Source organism: Hyla sarda, chromosome 5, assembly GCF_029499605.1.
Source record: "Hyla sarda isolate aHylSar1 chromosome 5, aHylSar1.hap1, whole genome shotgun sequence".
In the NCBI taxonomy this organism is placed as follows: domain Eukaryota; kingdom Metazoa; phylum Chordata; class Amphibia; order Anura; family Hylidae; genus Hyla; species Hyla sarda.
The window spans coordinates 315,534,442-315,557,522 of record NC_079193.1 but is presented as its reverse complement, the minus strand read 5'-3'; the positions used below and the strand labels follow the sequence as shown (position 1 = coordinate 315,557,522).

General features: G+C 42.2%; 1 long non-coding RNA gene across 1 annotated transcript in view; it reads right to left on the bottom strand.

Moving 5' to 3' along the window:
* The window catches only part of LOC130274188 (uncharacterized), a 57,728-nt gene that overhangs the window by 4,559 nt on the left and 30,088 nt on the right, over positions 1 to 23,081 (bottom strand). The window contains exon 2 of the long non-coding RNA XR_008844276.1: positions 6,793 to 7,036. This is a non-coding gene — a long non-coding RNA (uncharacterized LOC130274188). The remainder of the gene's footprint in view (positions 1 to 6,792; positions 7,037 to 23,081) is intronic.

The following is a 23,081-nucleotide window of genomic DNA, read 5'->3' as shown; positions in this document are numbered from 1 at the left end:
TAGAATAAAATTACAATCTTTATTTAGAAAACATCTATAAAATTATTTGCAAATATCACAAATCATATAAAAAGTTGGTGTTTGGTGAGAGAATCCACAACACTGGATAAAGTGCACACAGGAGAAAGGTGCTTATGCGGTATAACTCATATATTTGTGTGTGGGAATGAGCTATGCTATGACTGTCCAGCTATGGCTATTTCCTAGCTCTATAGGGGTAGCATTAACTACTCCCCAATCTGGGCAGGTGCAAGTGCAAAAAATTGTCTAAACCAGCTCTATTATCCCACAGCACTTCATAAATAATTCCTACCCATACCAATAATGACATTGCACCCCTCTGGGTTGTATTTATGAAGTGCTGTGGGATAATAGAGCTGGTTTAGACAATATTTTCACTTGCACCTGCCCAGATTGGGGAGTAGTTAATGCTACCCCTATAGAGCTAGGAAATAGCCATAGCTGGACAGTCATAGCATAGCTCATTCCCACACACAAATATATGAGTTATACCGCATAAGCACCTTTCTCCTGTGTGCATTTTATCCAGTGTTGTGGATTCTCTCACCAAACACCAACTTTTTACATGACTTGTGATATTTGCAAATGATTTTATAGATGTTTTCTAAATAAAGATTGTAATTTTATTCTAAATGATCATTTTGCCTCTATAGACTTTCTTGGTACAAAAGTTATTATATAGAGTGACCTATTGTTTTGTAGGGTGTAAACAGATGTAGGATCTCTAATACTATGACTATCTACTAGTAATGGCTGCAAAGTATCTGTTTAGAACTAATGTATAGTTATTGGTCTGTGTGAGGCTAAGTCTCCACTTGTTTTTTTTTTTTTTTTTGAAAAACGCCAATTCTGCCGCATGGCGTTTTTTTGGTCAAAAAATGCTGCGGCCAGATGTTAGCTGTAAGTCAATGAGAAATCGCTAATTTCGAATTCCACTTAGCGTTTTTTCACTTTGGCGTTTTTTTTTATCCTTTTGGCGTTTTTTCACTTTTTCTGCATTTTTTTCCGCTCTTTGGCGTTTTGAAAAAAACGCTGTAGTTCCCTCAAACCGTTTTTTTGTCAAAATCGTGGTGTTTTGCTCCAATAGAAGTCTATGGGAGTGAGAAAACGCCAATAAAAACGCTATGTGGATTTTAACTTTGGCGTTTTTGCAGGCGGTTTTTAATCTTTTTTGGAGTTTAGCGATCCAAAAAAGTGATGTAGATAGCTGTTTATAATAACATTTCGTAGGGTACCATTAAAAAAATTTTTTCAAAAATATACAGTGGTGAAGGAAAAAATTGTATCTAACGAAATGTATATTATTAAAAAAAAAAAAAAAAAAAAACATTACTTTTTAAACAGGGATCAATTTATGTGTGCGGGGAAATAAAAACGTAGCCGACAATTATAAAAATGTATTGTGTGTGTGTTTTTCACTTTTTTGCTTTATTTTTTAATTTTTTTTTGTTAGTACTACTACTCCCATCATGGAACACACTGTTCCATGATGGGAGTAGTACTACCTGTACTAATAGACAGATCGCCCGCTGCAATCTTTCTGTATAATATATAGATGCGGCGGCTGCTCTTCTATGGTCCCCTGCACTGACGTATATTTACACTTATTCATATTTCCCGCAAGGCTGTGATTGGCCAGATGGTTCCAACCAATCACAGCTCTCTGTGAGAAATAGGAATATGTGTATATATACAGCCATGCAGGGGACCATAGGAGAGCGGCCGCTGCATCTATACATTATACAGGAGCATCACAGTGGGCGTCAGGAGTGATACCCACAGTGATCTTTCCATAACTGCAGGTAATACTACTCCCAACATGGAGTACACTCTGCCTCATGCTGGGAGCTGTAGTACCTGCATTAATAGACAGATCGAAGCGGGTGTCAGAAGTTACACTCGCTGCGATCTGTTTATTAATACAGGTACTACAGCTCCCAGAATGGAGCAGAGTGTACTCCAAGTTGGGGGTAGGAGTACCTGCTTAAGGACACATCATAGTGGATGTCCCTACTGACACCCTCTGTGATCGTCCTGTCTATAGCAGAGATGGAGCGGCTGTATACATCGCTCACATCCCTGCTCTGCACTATACTCTGGGCCGGCCACTCATTCATTCATCTTTTCCTCAGAGCTGTGATTGGCTGCAACCATCCGGCCAATCACAGCTCTGGGTGGGAAATATGAATTTCTGTTGACATCAGTGGCCGGAGTATAGTGCAGAGAGGCGAGCGATGTATAGACCCGCTCGCTTCTCTGCTATATTATGGACGATATATGTCTATAGTACAGGTACTATCACTTCCAGCATGGAACAGTCTGTTCCATGCTGGGAGTAGTAGTACTACATAAAACATGTTAAAAATTTATAAAAAAAAAAAAAAAAAAGTGAAACACACACTTTATTAAAAAATTATAAAAATTGGATTATAAAATATATACATTGCGTTTAATAAAAATTTTTCCATCACTGCTGCATCCTTTTTTTTTTTTGGGTACCAAAGAAATTTTGGGTACCAAAAAAAAAAAAAAAAGCCAAGGTGCAATTTCCACACAAATGAAAAAAAAAACGCCGGAAAAATACGCCAGAAAAAAACGCAAGAAAAAAAACGCATGATGACGTCACTTGCACTGGTGATTTTTCAGGCGTTTTTTTAATCCCTAAAAACGCAGTGCAAAAAAACAAGTGGAGACTTAGCCTTATAGCGGTTTTATTCAGTAATAGTATGGCAGTATTATCCTGTCACTATATGATTCACTATACCAGGTTAGAAAAATGTATCCCCTATCCAAAGAATAGGGGATAGTTGTCAAAAAGTGGGGGGGAGGCGCAATGTTCTGAACTTGCCTCGGGCGCAAAAAGAGTTTTTGCAGTCTGACGGACGTAATTTTGACGGATCCATAACGGGTCCCGATGGACCCCATTATAGTCAATGGGGTCAGTCGGGGGCTGTTATTTTCGGAGAGAATAGCGGGAGAAAAAGACAGTGCAAGCACTATTTTTTCTCCGGCTTTTCTCGATCCTAAAATAATAGGCTTCACACTGCCGGAGACAACTGGCAGTGTGAATATAACCTTACATAGTTTAAAGTATTAACAAAAAAGTATACATTTAAAATGTATACAAATGTAAACCACAAACAAAAACATATGTTACATTGAGCCCAATTGGTTTTGTTTTGGTACGTCCATTGGATGTGTGTGGTACAGAATTTACTCTTAAGTCTCGCTCACACAGTGGAATTTCTGAGCCGAATCCGGAAGAAAAATTCAGCTCGGAAATTCCGTTGCAGCTGAGTAGATTTTGCTGCAACGTGCACACAGCACGCAAACATCTGCGACGGAAATTCCGATTTCCGCCACTGTTGATTCTTTGGCGAAATATGGTCGGAAATGCATTGCTGTCAATGGAAATGGCACAGTTCCGAGTGGTCCTAGCGCCGACATGTTCTGCTGGTGCACGCTGTCTACAGAATATCCCCCTGTTTGAATGTTTGCCCTCTGTCTGCAGAATTCCGCCATGTGAACATACCCGTAGAATGAATATAACTGGAGTGCTGTGATTTTCCAGTCAATATGAACGTATTTGAATCTGGGATTTTTGTTTTGTTGCCATCCTTGTGTACTCAAGATTTAATAATGTAGAAACCATTGAAAGGGATTCTTTAAAAACCCCAAAAAGTGAAGCCTTTAATTGCTTCAGGTTGCAGATTGAGCCAGAAAAGAAACCTGAGCTAACTACTAAAACACAATATAATGTGGACAGCGCCGAGGTAGACGCTGCAATGCTTTGATAAAGAAGGGGTTGGCTGGTCCTGAGAAATGAATGAATTAATACTTGTCAAGACAGTAATTGAACAGAACTTCCTGCACACATTCCATTGTGTGGTCACAACGTCGGCCGTCTGATCTACCACCTGGTCTGGGGTTGTGCAGGGTAAAATAAGACAACAATTTAAGGTCGGGCACAAGACAGAAAGAAGAGTTTGTAATTATTCAGATGACAAATGTGTTGTTAATACGCATGCCAAATGTTACTGAAGACATGTTCTACTTAAGATTGTGAGAATTTACTGTAAAAATAAAGATGTTGCTAGGTTTCATTACATTATGATGGAATACAAACATGTTGTGTGTCCAGCTTCACTCTCCTTAGCCTCTCGGGGTCCTGGACGGTGTTTGACAGCACACAATACAGATAAGAAACAGGAAAAAAGGTGCAGTTCCAAAATGTTATTATGGTAAGATGAAACATCAGGCATTGTAAAAGGAAGTCATGTGACGTGTTTCAGGTGTTCATCAACCTTAATCACACATCATATGAGTAAGGGTGATGAACACCTGAAACGTGTCATACGACTTCCTTTAACCATGCCTGATGTCTGATGTTTAATCTTGAAGAAGGATCCAATAAAATATATAGAATTTATTCAATAATTAAAATATAAGAAAATAGTAATAATTGTGATATTATTCTGGTGAAATTAAGAAGTCTCCCGCCACCCTAGCAGGGCCTGTGCATCGGGCGAAGGAGCTTAAATAAATTGTACAACCAGTAAGATACAATGTGAGAGTAAATAGCCACAAATTTTACAATATATATACCAAATGGATAATGTATCCAACCTAAATGCCGGCTAGATTTCTGCTAATAATTAGTTCAGTAAATTGGTGCTAGAATAAGTTCATCAGTGGTACATCTACTAATTATTCTCTACGAAGTCAGAATCTCATCATGCCAAATTTTTACACTATTATTTGCGTAATGTATTTCATACCATCAAATTTTTTTTCTCTATAGAGAATTTTTTCATGGAAGAAAAAAATATATATATATATTTTTATGTAAAATTCCTACATATTTTTATTTATTTATGTTCGTCATTATATTATTCTATTCTATCTTATTTCAACAACTCTATCTCTTCTTTCTTAATTCTTTTACTATATTTGGATCCAATGTTATAACTCTGATATACACCATTCCATCGTTCCATTCCATATTTTTTGTATTACTCAATACATCATTAAACTAAGACTATATATAACATGTTATCCATACCTTTAACACTATTATACTGCTGCTGAAGAAAAGGCCCGAGGCCTTGAAACGCGTCTAGCTTATTCATATATTCTGTATACCAACTTAATACCAACCCTCAGCCTACATTTGCCATTTGCCACAGCTGGATGCCCCCTATTTCGGGACCACCTTCATTCGCCCGCATCCAGCGCATCACAGACATGCGTACGTCGGCATCCACTCCCGTACCATTTCAACCTAGTGCTGTCTCCACGTTATCCACCTCGGCAACTCTTCCATCATCCAGGCCGGATGCCCTGTCCATGCCAGCCGCAGACCACGAGACACCGCATCACAGACGGGCACTACCTATAGTGTCAGACGCCTACGTGCCAGCCTGTACTGTCTATGTCTACAACATATCTACGGTCGGTGAGTGGTGCCGTGCACCAACTGTGTGATGCACACACATTGTTCTAACTCTGCATTAATCCTTGCATATTGCATAACTGTGGAACTGTCCTCTATTGCATTTACTGCTGGAATGAACATTGCACCTTTATTATTGAACTACTGTACCACCAATGCACCAATTTACTGAACTAATTATTAGCAGAAATCTAGCCGGCATTTAGGTTGGATACATAATCCATTTGGTATACATATTGTTAAATTTGTGGCTATTTACTCTCACATTGTATCTTACTGGTTGTACAATTTATTTAAGCTCCTTCGCCCGATGCACGGGCCCTGCTAGGGAAGCGGAAGACTTATTAATTTCAACAGAATAATATTACAATTATTACTATTTTATTATATTTGAATTATTTGAATAAATTCTATACATTTTATTAGATCCTTCTTCACCTTTTTCCATATGTATCTTTGAGGACTGGTTTTATGAATTGATTGCTGAATCAATTTCATTTTTTGATTTATTTTGACTATATGGCCTTTTTTTGGGTGAAGCACCACCAGTTTACCTCGGATACATATATTTCTGTTTTCTAGTCTGAGTTGAGCTACTCACTACTTCCATTTTCCTGATGTTTAATCTTACCATATTAAAGGATAACTGTCGTGCAAGACTTTTATATATTCCTGTGCCCGGGCCTCAAAAATAAACAAAATAAACTTTAACTGACCTTCCTATGTGCCCCCGTTGGTCCTGCACAGGCCTCACGGTGCAGCGGTGCTAACCTCATTCAACTTTCTGGGGATGCCGCAGAGCCGTCGGCGTATCACCGGCCGCAGCGATGTCCCGCCCCGGCCGGTGATAGGCCGAGCCCACTGTCATGTAAGAAGCTGGCAAGCGCTCCTTACATGACAGTGGGCTCAGAAACGCCGACAGCTCAGCGACGTCCCCGTCCCCAGGAAGTTGAATGAGGTTAGCACCGCTGGACCACAAGGCCTGTGCCGGATCAATGGGGGCATGTAGGAAGGTTTGGTGTTTATTTTGTTTATTTTTGAGGCCCGAGCACAGGAATATATAAAAGCCTTGCACTACAGTTGTCCTTTAACATTTTGAAACTGTGTGTTCTGTGCTGGGCCTTTGTTTCATTTTTTTTTCAGTATTATGGAATGGATTATGCAGACTCTTAAAATGATTGCATATCCTCAAGATAAGCCCAGCACGCCTACCGACAAAGCTGGATAACCTCTTTAAAGAAGTATTCCGGGATTTTTGGTTCTTTGAATGTGGGACAGCGGCAGCAAAGTTAGTTTAGTTACTAATATACTTTACTTACCTGTGTATGGTGGCTGGTATGGAATTTCTTTATCTTTCTTTTCCCTTGAAGTTCATTTTCTGTAGCCTAAAATATGACTGTTGTCTTGGACATTTCCCAGCTTGCTGTGCGGCCCGAGGCAATACATCACAAGTCAAGTGCTGAAAGGGGGCTTGACTGCTTTGTCTGTTGTGTGTAAGCCAGTTCCCTGATGAAGTTACCGGCGCACATGTGTATGCAAGCAAAGGATCCTGGGGATTGTAGTCTGAAAAAGGCCACAGAAACAGGAATTAGCCAGTTCCCAAAAACAAACCAGCAGCATGATGAAGGACACAGTACAGAACCATTTACCACCAACACAAGCACAGATCCTTGGTAAGCATGTCCATTACTGTATGACACTTAATTACTAAAGTCAACTGATTTTGTATAACACCTTTTAAGGGTACATTCACATGCTGCCGATTTGCTGAATATTTTCCCAGTTAACTTTAATAGGAAAACCCAACATATGCAACAAGTCTCCATCTAAAACAGAAGTGTAAGCATTACATGTCAATTAATTAAAAAAAATCTTTAATTATTTATGTGTACAGGAAAACACTGATCTAGAGGGACCCCTAGGAGATGTACATATTTTGATCCAGTACCTATTGTATTATACAATTATCTATTAATATATATATTGTAACGGCTGGTGGTGTGGATCCGCTGTATCTGTGGATGATGACATGAGCCACACCAAGGAACGGAGTCTAAGGAGCCATTGGTTTGGTGGTGGGATGGACTTGCTGCGGCAGGCGGCTGCCAGGTCGCTACCCCTGGCATGACTCGTCCACAAAGGCAGCTGAGGTGATGCGTGGCACAGAAGGAAGAGATGTACTCAGAGTCGGGGACATACAGGTAGGTCATGGCTGGCGGCAAGGAACTGTGGTCAGGAAACGTACCAAGAGAACAGGTGCACAGAATAGCAGAGAACACAGGGAATACTTCTCTTAGACAACAGGGCACAAAGATCCGGTAGGGGATGGGAGGAAGTGCGGGGTTAAATAGAGTCAGTTCCAGGGAAACACCAATCAGTGGTGCACTGGCCCTTTAAATCTCTGAGAACCGGCATGTGGACGCCCTAGTCGGCGGGTATACATGCGCCGGCCACGAGGAAGGACAGGAGGAAGCAGGAAGATGGCGGGGCAGGTGAGAACCAGCAGACCGAGCACTATCGCATGGCATCATGCGAAGCGCATTGTGGTCCGTGTGGGGAATAGGGCAGAGAGTGCGCCCACAGCCAGTGGCGCTACACATATCAGTACCCCCTTCTTAGATCTCCCCCTTTTTTTAGGCTACAGGAACCTACGCACAAGATCCCGGTCCAGGATGTTTTCATCGGGTTCCCAAGATCTCTCTTCCGGCTCGAAGCCCTTCCAATCAACCAGAAAAAACCATCTCCCTCTGACAGTCTTGGGGACCAAGGAACCGAGGACCTAGTTTGTAACTGGGAATCTTTAAACAAGCATATTTGGCAGACAGCCAGACTTTATCTTCAGGAGAAAAGATCAGGGTTGGTCTTCTTCTTTTATCGGCCTGTGACTTCATGAGGGTCGAGGTAAAATAGCCATGAAGTCCTGGACCTCAACATTCACAGCCAGAAGAAGCTGGTAGAGGAAGAGGAGGGCGAGGATGGTGGCCATAGACTATAAAGAATGGTGATTTTTTAGTAGCCTCAGAATCATGGTGATTATAAGAAAACTCCGCCCAAGGAAGTAGGTTGGCCCAATTGTTCTGTTGTGCAGAAAAAAAGTGTCGGAGACAGTTTCCCAAAATTTGGTTCACTCTCTTTACCTGGCCATTGGTCTGCGGGTGGTATGCAGAAGAAAAGTCCAACTTGACTTTGAGATGAGAACAGAGGGCCTGCCAGAACTTGTAGATAAACTGGACCCCTCGGTAAACCATGTAAATGGAAAATACAGCAAAAGAATTCATCTGCCAGCTGTGGAGCAGAGGGAAGTCCAGGCAAAGGAACAAAATGGGACATTTTGGAGAAATGATCTGTGACAACCCAGATGACCGTGTTTTTAGAGGAGGATGGTAGATCAGTGATGAAGTCTATGGCAATGTGTACCCAAGTACACTCCGGAATGGGCAGAGGTTGTAGTAGACCCGCAGGTCTAAGTCGAGGCGTCTTGTCCCGGGCACAGTTAACACGGGAACGGAGAAAAACTTGAAACATCTCACTCCAAATTCGGCCACCAATAATGTCGGAAGATGAGCTGAGTGGACTTTCGTATTCCCGGATGCCAGCCCAGTAACGAAGAGTGTCCCCAATTCAATACCTTAATACCTTAATTCTAAGGCGAGATGGCACAAAAGCTTCACGGTGGAACTTGCTGTAGGTCAAGAGGAGCGACTGAGATCAAACATTCAGGAGGCACGATGTGACGAGGGTAGGAGTCCAGACCCACCACATCAGAAGCAGTGGAGAGAGCATTGGCCTTAATGTTCTTATCTGTGGGCTGACAATGAATAAGAAAATTGAATCTGGAGAAGAAAATAGACCACCTGGCCTGCCAGGGATTCAGACGCTAAGCAGACTGAAGATACAAAAGATTATTATGATCTGTGTAGATACTGACTGGATGAGAAGATCCTTCCAGTAGATGATGCCATTCTTCCAGGACGAGCTTAATGGCCAAAAGTTCACAGTCTCCAATTTAATAATTCCTCTCGACAGGCGAAAAGTTCTTGAAGAAAAACCCACAAGTCACGGTTTTACCCCCAGAAGTCTTTTGAGTCAATATTGCTCCGGCTCCTACAGAAGAGGCATCTACTTCGAGGAAGAAGGTTTTTTCTGGATTGGGTCTCGTCAAAATTGGTCCAGAGGCAAATGCCGATTTCAGTCGGGAAAACGCTTCTTCGGACTCAGGAGGCCAGAATTTGAGGTTACCATTCTTCTTATTGAGAGCCACAATCAGTGCAACCAACAAGGAGAAGTGTGGTATAAACTGTCAATAATCATTGGCGAACCCCAGAAAGCATTGTATAGCCCGCAGGCCAGAAGGTCGAGGCCAGTTAAGAACCGAAGACAGCATGTCAGGGTCCATCTGGAGGCCTTGGTTGGAGACAATATATCCAAGAAATGGAAGACTTGTCTTCTCGAAGAGGCATTTCTCAAGTTTGGCGTAAAGGCGATTATGCCGTAGGCATCGTAGGACCTGACGCACATGTTAGCGATGTACTCCAACTTGGGAGAGAAGATCGGGATATCATCCAAATACACCACGACACAAGTGTAGAGAAGATCACGGAAGATGTCATTGACGAATTCTTGAAAAATGGCGGGAAGTTACAGAGACCAAATGGCATCACAAGTTACTCGAAGTGCCCGCCACAGATTTTAAAGGCCGTCTTCCATTCATCTACTTCCTGTATTCTGATGAGGTTGTATGCTCCTCGCAGATCACGTTTGGAGAAGACCTTGGCACCTTGCAGGCACCTTGAAGCGCGGGGTAAACTAGGGTCAGTTCCAGGGAAACACCAATCAGTGGTGCGCTGGCCCTTTAAATCTCTGAGAACCGGCAAGCGCGTGCCTTAGGGAGGACAGAGGAAGCAGGAAGATGGGGGGGTAGGTGAGAACCGGCGGACCGAGTGCTATTGCATCGTATCATGTGAAGCGCATTGCGGTCTGTGTGGGGGTAGGGCAGAGAGTTTGCCCATGGCCAGCGGCGCTACGTGTAACATATATATTATATATTGATAAAGGCTTAATGGAGAAGCTGACATGTTGTGCCATTGCTGTGATATATGTGAACACATTTGTACATTTTATTGGATACCTGAGTGCTGTGCCATTGTTTTATGGTTATCTACAAGGACCGTGATCGGGTTTTGGGTGCATTAGACTAGATAAGTAGGTGTGAAGAATAACAATAAAAGATACGGTGTACATTAACATCCACATCATTACAGTCACCCCAATTTATAAGAAAAATGTAATTGTTAGAAATACATAATAATATAATATTTTCCTTTCCCTGTCATTTGCATAGTGTGAGCCAAACTGTTCCCTCACGTCTAGAAAAATGAACCTTTTCAGTGCCGTGACCAGAAAGTGCTGTGGGAAGTGAGTCGACATTCTACTTTTTGTAATATATATACAGTGGGGCAAAAAAGTATTTAGTCAGCCACCAACTGTGCAATTTCTCCCACTTAAAAAGATGAGAGGCCTGTAATTTTCATCATATGTATACCTCAACTATGAGAGACAGAATGAGAAAAAAAATCCATAAAATCACATTGTCTGATTTTTATAGAATTTATTTGCAAATTATGATGGAAAATAAGTATTTGGTCAACAACAAAATTTAATCTCAATACTTTGTTATATACCCTTTGTTGGCAATGACGGAGGTCAAACATTTTCTGTAAGTCTTCCCAAGGTTTTCACACACTGAGGCTGGTATTTCGGCCCATTCATCCATGCAGTTGTCCTCTAGAGCAGTGACTTTCAACTCCCTCCAAAGGTTTTCTATGGGGTTGAGATCTGGAGACTGGCTATGCGACTCCAGGACCTTGAACTGCTCCTTACAAAGCCACTCCTTCATTGCCCGGGTGGTGTGTTTGGCATCATTGTCATGCTGAAAAACCCAGCCACGTTTCATCTTCAATGCCCTTGCTGATGGAAGGAGGTGTTCACTCAAAATCTTACGATACATGGCCCCATTCATTCTTTCCTTTACATGGATCAGTCATCCTTGTCCCTTAGCAGAAAAACAGCCCCAAAGCATTATGTTTCCTCCCCATGCTTCACAGTAGGAATGGTGTTCTTTAGATGCAACACAGCATCATTTACAAAAAAAAAAAACACTTTGGTTTCATCTGACCATATAACATTCTTCCATTCCTCTTCTGGATAATTCAAATGATCTCTAGCAAACTTCAGAAGGGCCCGGACATGTACTGGCTTAAGTAGGGGGACACGTCTGGCATTGCATGATTTGAGTCCCTGGCGTCGTAGTGTGTTACTGGTAGCCTTTGTTACTTTGGTCCCAACTCTCTGCAGGTCATTCACTAGGTCCCCCCGTGTGGTTTTGACACCTCGGGGTAAGATGTTGCATGGAGCCCCAGATCGAGGGAGATTATCAGTGGTTTTATATGTCTTCCATTTTCTAATAATTAGTCCCACAGTTGATTTCTTCACAGCAAGCTGCTTGCTTATTGCAGATTCAGTCTTCCCAGCCTGGTGTAGGTCTACAATTTTGTTTCTGGTGTCCTTCGACAGCTGTTTGGTCTTGGCCATAGCAGAGTTTGGAGTGTGACTGTTAGAGGTTGTGGACAGGTGTCTATTATACTGATAACAAGTTCAAACAGGTGTCATTAATACACGTAACAAGAACAGAGGAGACTCTTAAAGAAGAAGTTACAGGTCTGTGATAGCCAGAAATCTTGCTTGTTTGTAGGTGACCAAATACTTATTTTCCTCCATAATTAAAAAATCAGATAATGTGATTTTATGGATTTTTTTTTCTCATTATGTCCCTCATAGTTGAGGTATACCTATGATGAAAATTACAGGCCTCTCTCATCTTTTTTAGTGGGAGAACTTGCACAATTCGTGGCAGACTAAATACTTTTTTGCCCCACTGTGTATGTATATATATATATATATATATATATATATATATTTATATATATATATATATGTAAAGTACAAAAAGTATAATGTCGACTCACTTCCCACAGCACTTTCTGATCACGGCACTGAAAAGGTTCATTCTTCTAGACGTGAGGGAACAGTTTGGCTCACACTATGCAAATGACAGGGATAGGAAACTATTATATTATTATGTATTTCTAACAATTACATTTTCCTTATAAATCGGGGTGACTGTAATGATGTGGATGTTAATGTACACCGTACCTTGTATTGTTATATTTCACACCTCACTGTTCCATGCTAATAATTATTCCATCAAATTTAACAGGGATTGTAGAGGCCCCATTGTGTGCATGTTCTTATTTTCACAGTGGATAGTACACAAATGACATTTTTCATATTTTCCATGAAAATGACTCAAGTTTCTACCGGTGTGAATTTCTTCTGTGCATTCTTTTTCCTAATTAAAGGGAAATCATACACTACAAAGAAGAGCTCCTGAAAATGTCAGGGCACCTATCATTAGTCCTGCGGCTCCCGAGCAGCCTTCACTCTTTCCATTGAAGGTATCTGCAGTGATTTGGCTGAGGAGTTCCATTCCTTCGGAGTATAAAAGGCTTGAGACAAGCTGTAATATTGTGCTGTAACCCACAGCAACTACATATGCCATCAAAGGATGATACGGTAAGTCTAATCTATGTTATGGATTTCAATGTTCAACCTTTATGTTTGTAGAGGAGTTGTCTACATGTATCATTTCATGCAATATGTAGATTATAGACAGGGACCCCTGGAAGGAACCTTTATTTCCCTAAAGGGATATTATACCCAGAAGCATTTATGAACTATCCACTCACCTATTGTGGAGTCCAACTACTGGGACCATGTACAAAGGGGTTGCCCACATTTCACAATCCCTTTTTGTGAGTGGTGTTCCTTGAAAATAAGCTGATAACAAAGTGTCCTCCTGCTGGGCTGGGAAAACGTCCTGGATTCCCCATGAGTGAGCGAGCGCCTGTGTCAATGAGGCGGTTGGGTGCCACCCCCTGCCAAGTTGCTGCCTGGGTCCAATGGATCCAGTGGAACCCATGGTAGGCCTAGCCTTGAGTATCCTGAGCAAGGAAACCTTCTCTTTTAACTCATAATTGCCTAAAAGGGTATAATAAAATAGGCTTTTTAACCCCTTAATGACCAAGCCCATTTTCACCTCAAGGACCAGGCCAATTTTATTTTTGCGTTTTCGTTTTTTCCTCCTCGCCTTCTAAAATCCATAACTCCTTTATATTTCCATGTACAGACCCATATAAGGGCTTGTTTTTTGCATGACCAATTGTACTTTGTAATGAAACCTCTCATTTTACCATAAAATGTACAGCGAACCCCCAAAAAATTTTTTAGGAAGGAAATTTAAATGAAAACCAAAATTTTGCACATTTTGGAGGGTTTTGTTTTCACAATGTACACTTTACGGTAAAAATGACATGTGTTCTTTATTCTGTGGGTCAATACTATTAAAATGATACCCATGGCTAGATACTTTAATATTTTTGTACCGCTTAAAAAAAATCTAAAACTTTTTGTACAAAATCAGTAATCTAAAATCGCTCCATTTTGACCACCTATAACTTTTCCATTTTTCCGTATATAGGCGGTATGAGGGCTCATTTTTTGCGCCGTCATCTGTACTTTTTTTAGATACCACATTTGCATATATAAAAGTTTTAGATTATTTTTTATAAATTTTTTTGAATAAAATGTGATAAAAAGCAGCATTTTTGGACTTTTTTTTATTTTTTTACGTTTACAACATTCACCGTAGGGGATCATTAACATTATATTTTGATAGTTCGGACATTTATGCATGCGGCGATACCAAATATGTTTATTTTTAAAAAAAATTACGTTTTTTGGGGGTAAAATGGGAAAAACTGACAATTTTCATTTTTATTGGGGGAGGGGATTTTTCACTTTTTTTTTACTTTTTATTTTTACATTTTTCAAATTTTTTTTTAACACTTTTTATGTCCCCATAGGGGACTATCTATAGCAATCGTTTGATTGCTAATACTGTGCAGTGCTATGCATAGGACACAGCACTGCTCAGTATTATTGGTGATCATCTGCTCTGGTCTGCTCGATCGCGGACAAGAGCAGAAGACCCCGGGAGACAGCCGGAGCAAGGTGAGGGGACCTCCGGCTGTCATGCTGGATGATCGGATCCCCGCGGCAGCGCTGCGGGCGATCCGATCATCCAATCAAAGTGCCGCAATGCCGCAGATGCCGTGATCTGTATTGATCAAGGCATCGGAGGGGTTAATGGCGGACATCCGTGCGATCGCGGATGTCAGTCATTACGGGCGGGTCCCCGGCTGCTGCTAGCCAGCGGAACCTGCCGTGTATGACGTGAGCACCCTTCCGATGCTAGCGGTTATAGACAGGACGTAAATGTACGTCCTGGTGCGGGAAGTCCCGCCAAACCAGGACGTACATTTACGTCTGTGGTCGTTAAGGGGTTAAAGGGGTACTCCGGTGGAAAACATTTTTTTTAATCAACTGGTGTCAGAAATTTTAAACAGATTTTTTAATTACTTCTATTAAAAAATCTTTATCCTTCTAGTGCTTATTAGCCGTTATATACTACAGAAAAGTTCTTTTCTATTTGGATTTCTTTTTTTTTTTTCTCTGTCCACTGTGCTCTCTGCTGACACCTCTGTCCGTATCAGGAACTGTCCAGAACAAGAGCAAATCCCCATAACAAATCTATTCTGCTCTGGACAGTTTCTGATACAGACAGAGGAGTCAGCAGAGAGCACTGTGGTCATAAAAAAAAAATGAAATCCAAAAACAAAAGAACTTTCTCTGTAATATACAGCCGCTAATAAATACTGGAAGGATAAAGATTTATATTTATAAATATAATTTACAAATCTGTTTAACTTTCTGGCACCAGTTGATGAAACATTTTTCCACTGGAGTACCTCTTTAAGACAAGAATAAAGACCAATGCATTGAAGAGCTTTGTTGGCTTCTTGTCTACAATGGATGTAAATATTTGGAGTGACCAAGGGGCTATGCTCCAACAGAACATAAAAGACTTAAAGGGGTACTCCGCCCCTAAACATCTTATCCCCTATCCAAAGGTTCCAAACACTGGGGCAGCGGAGTACTCCATTAGGGCAGGGTCACACACTTATTTAATGCTGCAGACTGCAGAGCGAGCTTCCTGCTGCGGCCGGTTGTCAGCTCGAGCATTTGGCTGTCTGGGCATGCTGGAAGTTGTAGTTTTGCAACAGCTGGAAACACCCCGTTTGGTAAAAACACTGCATTACGTATCTGAATGGAGTGAGGTGTACTGTTCACCAAAATACTAGTTGTAATAACAGCAACAATGTGATAATAAAAATGTAAATATATCATATACACATATTAACATTGAATCAATAATATCAGAAATTGTAGCAGTTATATCATTTTTTATCAAATAAGTTTATGTATAAATTTAGATATTGGCAGTAATCTATAGTACTTTACGTCTGTGCGATGTGTTCTCCTGGATAGGAGAAGCATGTTGTTCGAATTAAATATGTCTGAAGCAGTAGTTATATAGGAGGACATGGAAACAATTAGACGTGTTGCTTCTGGTCTGTGCCCCGGAGGACCCGGTTCCTTTGTTCCTCAGACACCAGCTGAGATGCACTGATTTCCATAGTTTATTTCCTGTAAACTCTGGTCCTCCTTGTAGAGCCCAATGGGACCTCTTATTAGACCACACAAATCGAAACGAGTTCTCAGACAGGCCGGAATGGGGCAACACATTAAGAAAAGGACATGAAAGATGAGAACGGCTTCAGCGGATTGGGGGAGGAAAGTAAGAATATAAGAGGAGAGCTATTAGAGAAACGCTGGTTGAATTAGGAAAGTAACAGATGTCCCAGATTTATCAGGCTTTATAGAAAGTTTTTACTTTTCACCTTATATCCTTCACCATAAAGCCAGATGTGAATTCTCCTTATATGTCCTGTTGTACATTAACAGAAGGGTATAGATCCATATGTCTCACCTGTGCTTGAGGTGTAATGTACGAAAAACCATGACCAGACTGTGTTCTGTTTAACAGAGAAGGGTTTTTAGGAATACAAAAATAACTGTGAAGTAACTGGGCACTAGACATCTTCTCACCTTAGAGATTTGTTCTCACGTTCCAATATACTCACTATGGCAGTCCAAATGGTTAAGGGGACACTTACATACAGTTTTGTCTGTACATCACAGGTATTTTATGTCAGAATACTATCCAAAAGGTATACCTACATATACCACGGCATGCTTATGGCGTCACCCATGGATCCTGCCAAAGAGATGACACTTTGGGATTGGAGCAATAGAAGCATTTGACAGTACACATATCATACCTCATAGCTTTTTGGATGGTCAAATCATAAATGTCTCTAACATTTATAGTTCATTGTATGAAAGATCCATTTTTACATGCATTTCTATCTGCCTAAATACTTTTTACCATCAATAGTCGTACACCGCCATTCGTTTTATTCCAGTACACCTGCATCTATGTGTATCTATAACTATAACTTGGTCATGTGATCACCAGTCTGACTCCAAACCTTCCAGTGCTTAAAGGAGTACTCCTGGATATGAAAACTTATCCTTGCAGGGGGTAAGACCGCTGGGACCCCCGCAATCTCCTGTACGGGGCCCCAGCTCTCCGACCAAATTGCATGTGTCAACCACCGCACAAAGCAGCGGCCACCACGCCCCCTCAATGCAGCTCTATGGCAGAGCTGGAGATTGCCGAATGCAGCACTCCGGCTCTCCCATAGAGTTGTATTGCGGAGGCGTGTCAGCCGCTAGTTTGTGCAGTGGTCAAACACGTCCCCTTCCTGTGGACTGCCGGGGCCTCAAATGGGAGATCGCGGAGAGTCCCAGCGGTCGGACCCCCCGTGATCTGAAACTTATCCCCTATCCTTAGGATAGGGGATACGTTTTCATATCCCAGAGTACCCCTTAACGTGTCAGGACAGGATGTCAGTCTTGGGTTCTGACTTTCTGTGGACTACAGGATGGCATTGCCTAATAGATACCCTCCTTCTACCTCTCACACCCCTCTGCTATCTCTATGGGATCAGGATATATATTAGTTATAATGTAGTTATAACTTATGTGTTCACACATTGAGTTATTTTTCTGTGTTTTTGCTATGATTTTCCCTGTTTAATTCAGATTTTCCTCAATCCCAACCAGTCTCCCTGTCCCATCCACTGAAAAAAACTCCACATAATGATTCTGCAATCACCATGTATCACTGTAGGGAAGAAATTGGGTAGGTACTGATCAGTGCCTGGTTTCCTCTGGACATGATGAGTAGAATAGATGCCAAAAAGTTAAATATTGGTTTTATTAGACCAGATACTCTTGTCTAAGAGTGTTTTAGGTGCTTTTTTTACAAACTCCAGGGAGGCTTTCTTATGTTATGTACTGAGGAAAGGCTTCTTTCTGGTCACCATGCCATAAAGCCCAGTAAAATTTGACCTTGTGAACGTTTATCTCTTGTGCATGCAGCATCTTTGGAGATCAGCCAGAGGGACCATTGGGTTTTTGGTCACCTCTCTTACCGAGGCATTTCTTCCCTGATTACTTTGGTGGGACAGCATGCTCTAGGAAGAGTCCTTGTTGTTTCAGACTTCTTCAATTTAAGAATTATGGAGGCCCCTGTGCTCTTGAAATTTTCTGTTTAGCAGAATATTTTTCTGTACTCTTCTAGAGATCTGTGCCTCCACACAATCCTGTCCCTGAGGCCTACAGACAATTATGGCTTGGTTTTTGCTCTTGCTTTGTCAGCTGTAAAATCTGATATATAGACTGGGCTGTGTCTTTCCACATCATGTCCGATCAGCTGAATTTACCACAGGTGACTCCAACCAAGGTGTAGAAACATCTCAGAGATGATCAAGCGAGATTGGAGGTCCCCAGAGTTAAAGGGTACCTCTGATCCAAAAAAAACTTTTGATATATTATAGATTAATGTATGTAGAATAACTTTACAATTGCATGTTATTAAAAAATATGCTTCTTTCTATTTAATTTTCCACTTTGAAGAAATGACCACTAGGGGTCTCCCTACCAGTCCTGGCAGCAAGCATTTCAGACTCATGCTGGAGTCCTAAACACTACGAGCTGCCAGTCTGCTTTGTTCACAAAGGAGAACACTCAGAACTGCCAGCCTGCTTTGTCCACAGCCTGTTTGGCTGTGAACAAAGCAAGCTGGCAGCTCTGAGTGTTTAGGACTCCAGCATGAGTCAGAAATGCTTGCTGACAGGACTGATCGGGAAAAATACAATAGAAAGAAGCATATTTTTCATTAACATGCTATTGGAAAGTTATTCAACATTCATTAATCTAAAATATATCAAAAGTTTATTTGATGAGAGGTACCCTTTAAAGTGAAAGTGAAAAATAATTTCCTATCCACAGGATAAGTGGCCGATTGTGGGGGTCCGACCACTTGGAACCCCCCCCCCCCTCCCTTGTGATCTCCAGAATGGGGCCAAGGCTCTTAGAGAAAGCACATGCTGCAGATGACACATTTTCTATTTACAAACTTGATTTGTTGTATTTTAGCATAAGACCTCAACATAACAAAGTGTAAAAAAATTTTTTTTTTAAGGATCTAAAGACTTTACTAATGCATTGTATCGACACCACAGTAAACCAAACTGTGTAGGCCTTCTACATTAGAGAAACACCTAATTGAACTGAACACATATCTTCATTAGCAACATCAAAGCATATCTAGAGACACTCAGTCAGTGTAACTGCATACAAAGCAACCTAAAGAGAACTGTCGCCCATTTCCATGCATCTGTCCTGGAGTACTGTGACTTGCTACCCTGTGCTATGAGGAGACATTTTGTTTGGATTCTCGATAGAGGACTTCAGTAAAGCTAAACCTTGTTTGCAAGTTACATTTGTGTCTGCAATATTACTACTACACACACCATCACAGGTACACCCCTTAGACACCTGGAAAAGTATACCCTGGGGTTAAGGACTAGCTAAATTGTGCAAGATCCCCATATACAAAAGTTGCATGGGCTCACTTAGAAGATGAGCAAAATCACCATTCTATCTGTGACATAACTATTTACTATGCCCAAGAGGCAATTACCCTCAGCTGCCCTAGACTACTCCTATCCTCCTCGTTGGTACCACACACATCTAATTTTATCACAGAGTCTCTTCTCTGGATGGCACTTCTACATGAAAGTTACAGTCCTAACAGGTCCGCTAGCCACAAAATTAACATATGAACAGTCCATCCTTACTTGAACTTTACTATCTACTGTCCTGAATGGGACCTTCTGTGCAGTCAGCTTCACTGTAAATCCTCACAACAGCCATTGCATTTGTAGTAGCCTTTCCCACTAGTGCTCTTCTCCATGGCTTACCAGCAGGATAGAGACACCCTGGGAGTTTCCCTCTCTTTATTCAGGTCCTCTTGCTCCACACAGGGGACTCTCACACAGGAGAAAGAATCTCTCTTCTCTAATGCTCTGGACAGTCACTTCCCACCACGCTTACCTGTCTTATGTGTGGTACAGGCTGGGACTCCTTCTCCCTCTATGTTACTACTGCCATTTCTGCATTATTCAGTGCAGTCTATGGGGCATATGCATCTTAAAAGGTCGCTGCAGGCACCCAAAACCAAGTCCTCAGCCAATCCCTCCTAAGCACCACCTATATCAGGCAGCTTCACCTTACTGGGTTCCCTAGGTGTTATACACTGCTCAAAAAAAAAACAAAAAAAAATAAAAACAAAGGGAACATTAATACTTTCATCTTTACATATATGTGCTGACAACAAAACCACACAAAAATTATCAATGGAAATAAAATTTATCAACCCATGGAGGTCTGGATATGGAGTCACACTCAAAATCAAAGTGGAAAACCACACTACAGGCCGATCCAACTTTGATGTTATGTCTTAAAACAAGTCAAAATGAGGCTCAGTAGTGTGTGTGGCCTCCACGTGCCTGTATGACCTCCCTACAACACCTGGGCATGCTCCTGATGAGGTGGCGGATGGTTTCCTGAGGGATCTCCCAGACCTGGACTAAAGCATCCGCCAACTCCTGGACAGTCTGTGGTGCAACGTGGTGTTGGTGGATGAAGCGAGACATGATGTCCCAGATGTGCTCAATCAGATTCAGGTCTGGGGAATGGGCGGGCCAGTCCATAGCATCAATGCCTTCCTCTTTCTGGAACTGTTGACACACTCCAGCCACATGAGGTCTAGCATTGTCTTGCATTAGGAGGAACCCAGGGCCAACCGCACCAGCATATGGTCTCACAAGGGGTCTGGGGATCTGATCTCGGTACCTAATAGCAGTCAGGCTACCTCTGGCAAGCACATGGAGCGGTGCGGCCCCCAAAGAAATGCCACCCCACACCATTACTGACCCACCGGCAAACCGGTCATGCTGGAGGATGTTGCAGGCAGCAGAACTTTCTCCACAGCGTCTCCAGGCTCTGTCACGTCTGTCACATGTGTGGTGAGCCACGGTGAATAGCGGGACCACGGGGTGTAGCGGTGTAGGTGGTTGGGGAGATGGTATCAACCCCAGGGGCAAGGTGTTATTAACCCCTAAAGTTCGTGACGCCAGAGTGGTTTTTGGGTGTCAGGAACCACCCAAACGATATCTCCGCTATCCCAATGGCTAAGCAGTGAAATGAGAGTGCATGACCAGGTTATGGTTTAATGGAGGCTTTACTAAGGTCAGACAGTTGTTATAGTATTTACAGCTAAGCAAGGATCCCAGAGAGTAAGCCAGTAGCACGGAAAGGGCCCTGCAGCTTGCTTGGGATTGCAATACTTTTGGATCAGACTTCAATGCAGCCACGCTAACTATGATCGACTTGAATGGTACTTGACTGAGTTGTAGGCAGAGACAGTAGACATGTATGGCTGGACTTACTGACATATGCAGGCTGGTGGCCTCCAGGTGTACTTGATGCTGGATCTAAGGTGTCTGTGCTTTGCTGTCCTCAGCAGAAAAAGAGAGATTGATATGGCTCCCTCTCTTATAAAGAGAGGCTGAGCCAGAAGCCCATAGGTCAAGCTGCAGGTCATGTGCCAAGCTGGTGCTCTCTGGGTAACATGTGATAACATCATGTGAACATATAATGTAACATCTCACAGGTCCTTTAGACAATCACATTAGTCCTCCAAAGGTCCTTTATACTGTCTATACATTAGTATACTGACTATTCACATAGTACAATAAATAACATTAAAGTAACAGCAAGGAAGACACTGCAGGAGAGCCCCCAGGTCATTTAGAGACTAAACCTGACAGGGCCTAAGTGTAGTGCAGGACCATGTCCTGTACTGGGACATTACACATATGCTCAGTGTGAACCTACATTCATCTGTCAAGAGCACAGGGCGCCAGTGCTCTTCACAGATGAAACCTCCTGCACGGTGTTGGGCTGTAAGCACAACCCCCACCTGTGGACGTCGGGCCCTCATACCACCCTCATGGAGTCTGTTTCTGACCACTTGAGTGGACACATGCACATTTGTGGCCTCCTGGAGTTCCTTTTGCAGGGCTCTGGCAGTGCTCCTCCTTGCACAAAGGCGGAGGTCGCGGTCCTGTTGCTGGGTTTTTGCTCTCCTACGGCCTCCTACACGTCTCCTGGTGTACTGGCCAGTCTCCTGGTAGCGCCTCCATGCTCTGGACACTACGCTGACAGACATAGCAAATCTTCCTGCTACAGCTCGCATTGATGTGCCATCCTGGATGAACTGCACTACCTGAGCCACTTGTGTGGGTTGTAGACTCCGTCTCATGCTACCACTAGAGTGAAAGCACCGCCAGCATTCAAAAGTGACCAAAACATCAGACAGGAAGCATAGGAACTGAGAAGTGGTTTGTGGTCATCACCTGAAGAACCACTCCTTTATTGGGGGTGTCTTGCTAATTGCCTATAATTTCCACCTGTTGTCTCTTCCATTTGCACAACAGCATGTGAAATTGATTGTCAATCAGTGTTGCTTCCTGAGTGGACAGTGTGATTTCACAGACGTGTGATTGACTTGGAGTTATATTGTGTTGTTTAAGTGTTCCCTTTATTTTTTTGAGCAGTGTATGTGTTAGGTTAAAGTGTTTTATCTCTGTCCTCCTTTCTTAGGCCTCGTTCACACTGCCGTCGGGTTCCATAGGTGCAGCTACGTCGGCAATTCTGTCAAGTTAAGCGGAGAAAAAAATTGTGCAAGCACAATTTTTTTTCTCTGCTAAATTCCTGTAAAATTACTGAATCAACGTCGGGCCCCATGCAAGTGAATTGGGTCTGTTGAGACTCAGAAGTAGCCGTTTGCATCCAACCCATTTCAAGGTCCGATCGGCTCAAAAAAGATGCAAATGGCGAAAAAGATGCAAATGGCAATGTGAACCTAGCCTTTTGTACACCTATGGCTTTTCAGTGTATGATCTGAGCCTTTTAACTTCGGACTACCACATGCCCAACCTGTCTACCAGTCTCTGATTAGGCTGATATGCTACCCTAGACTTCTGCCTGGGCCACATGTCACCGCATCGGGAATGCTCCCGGAGTTGCCCAACCTGTTACTCCCCTGCAGTGA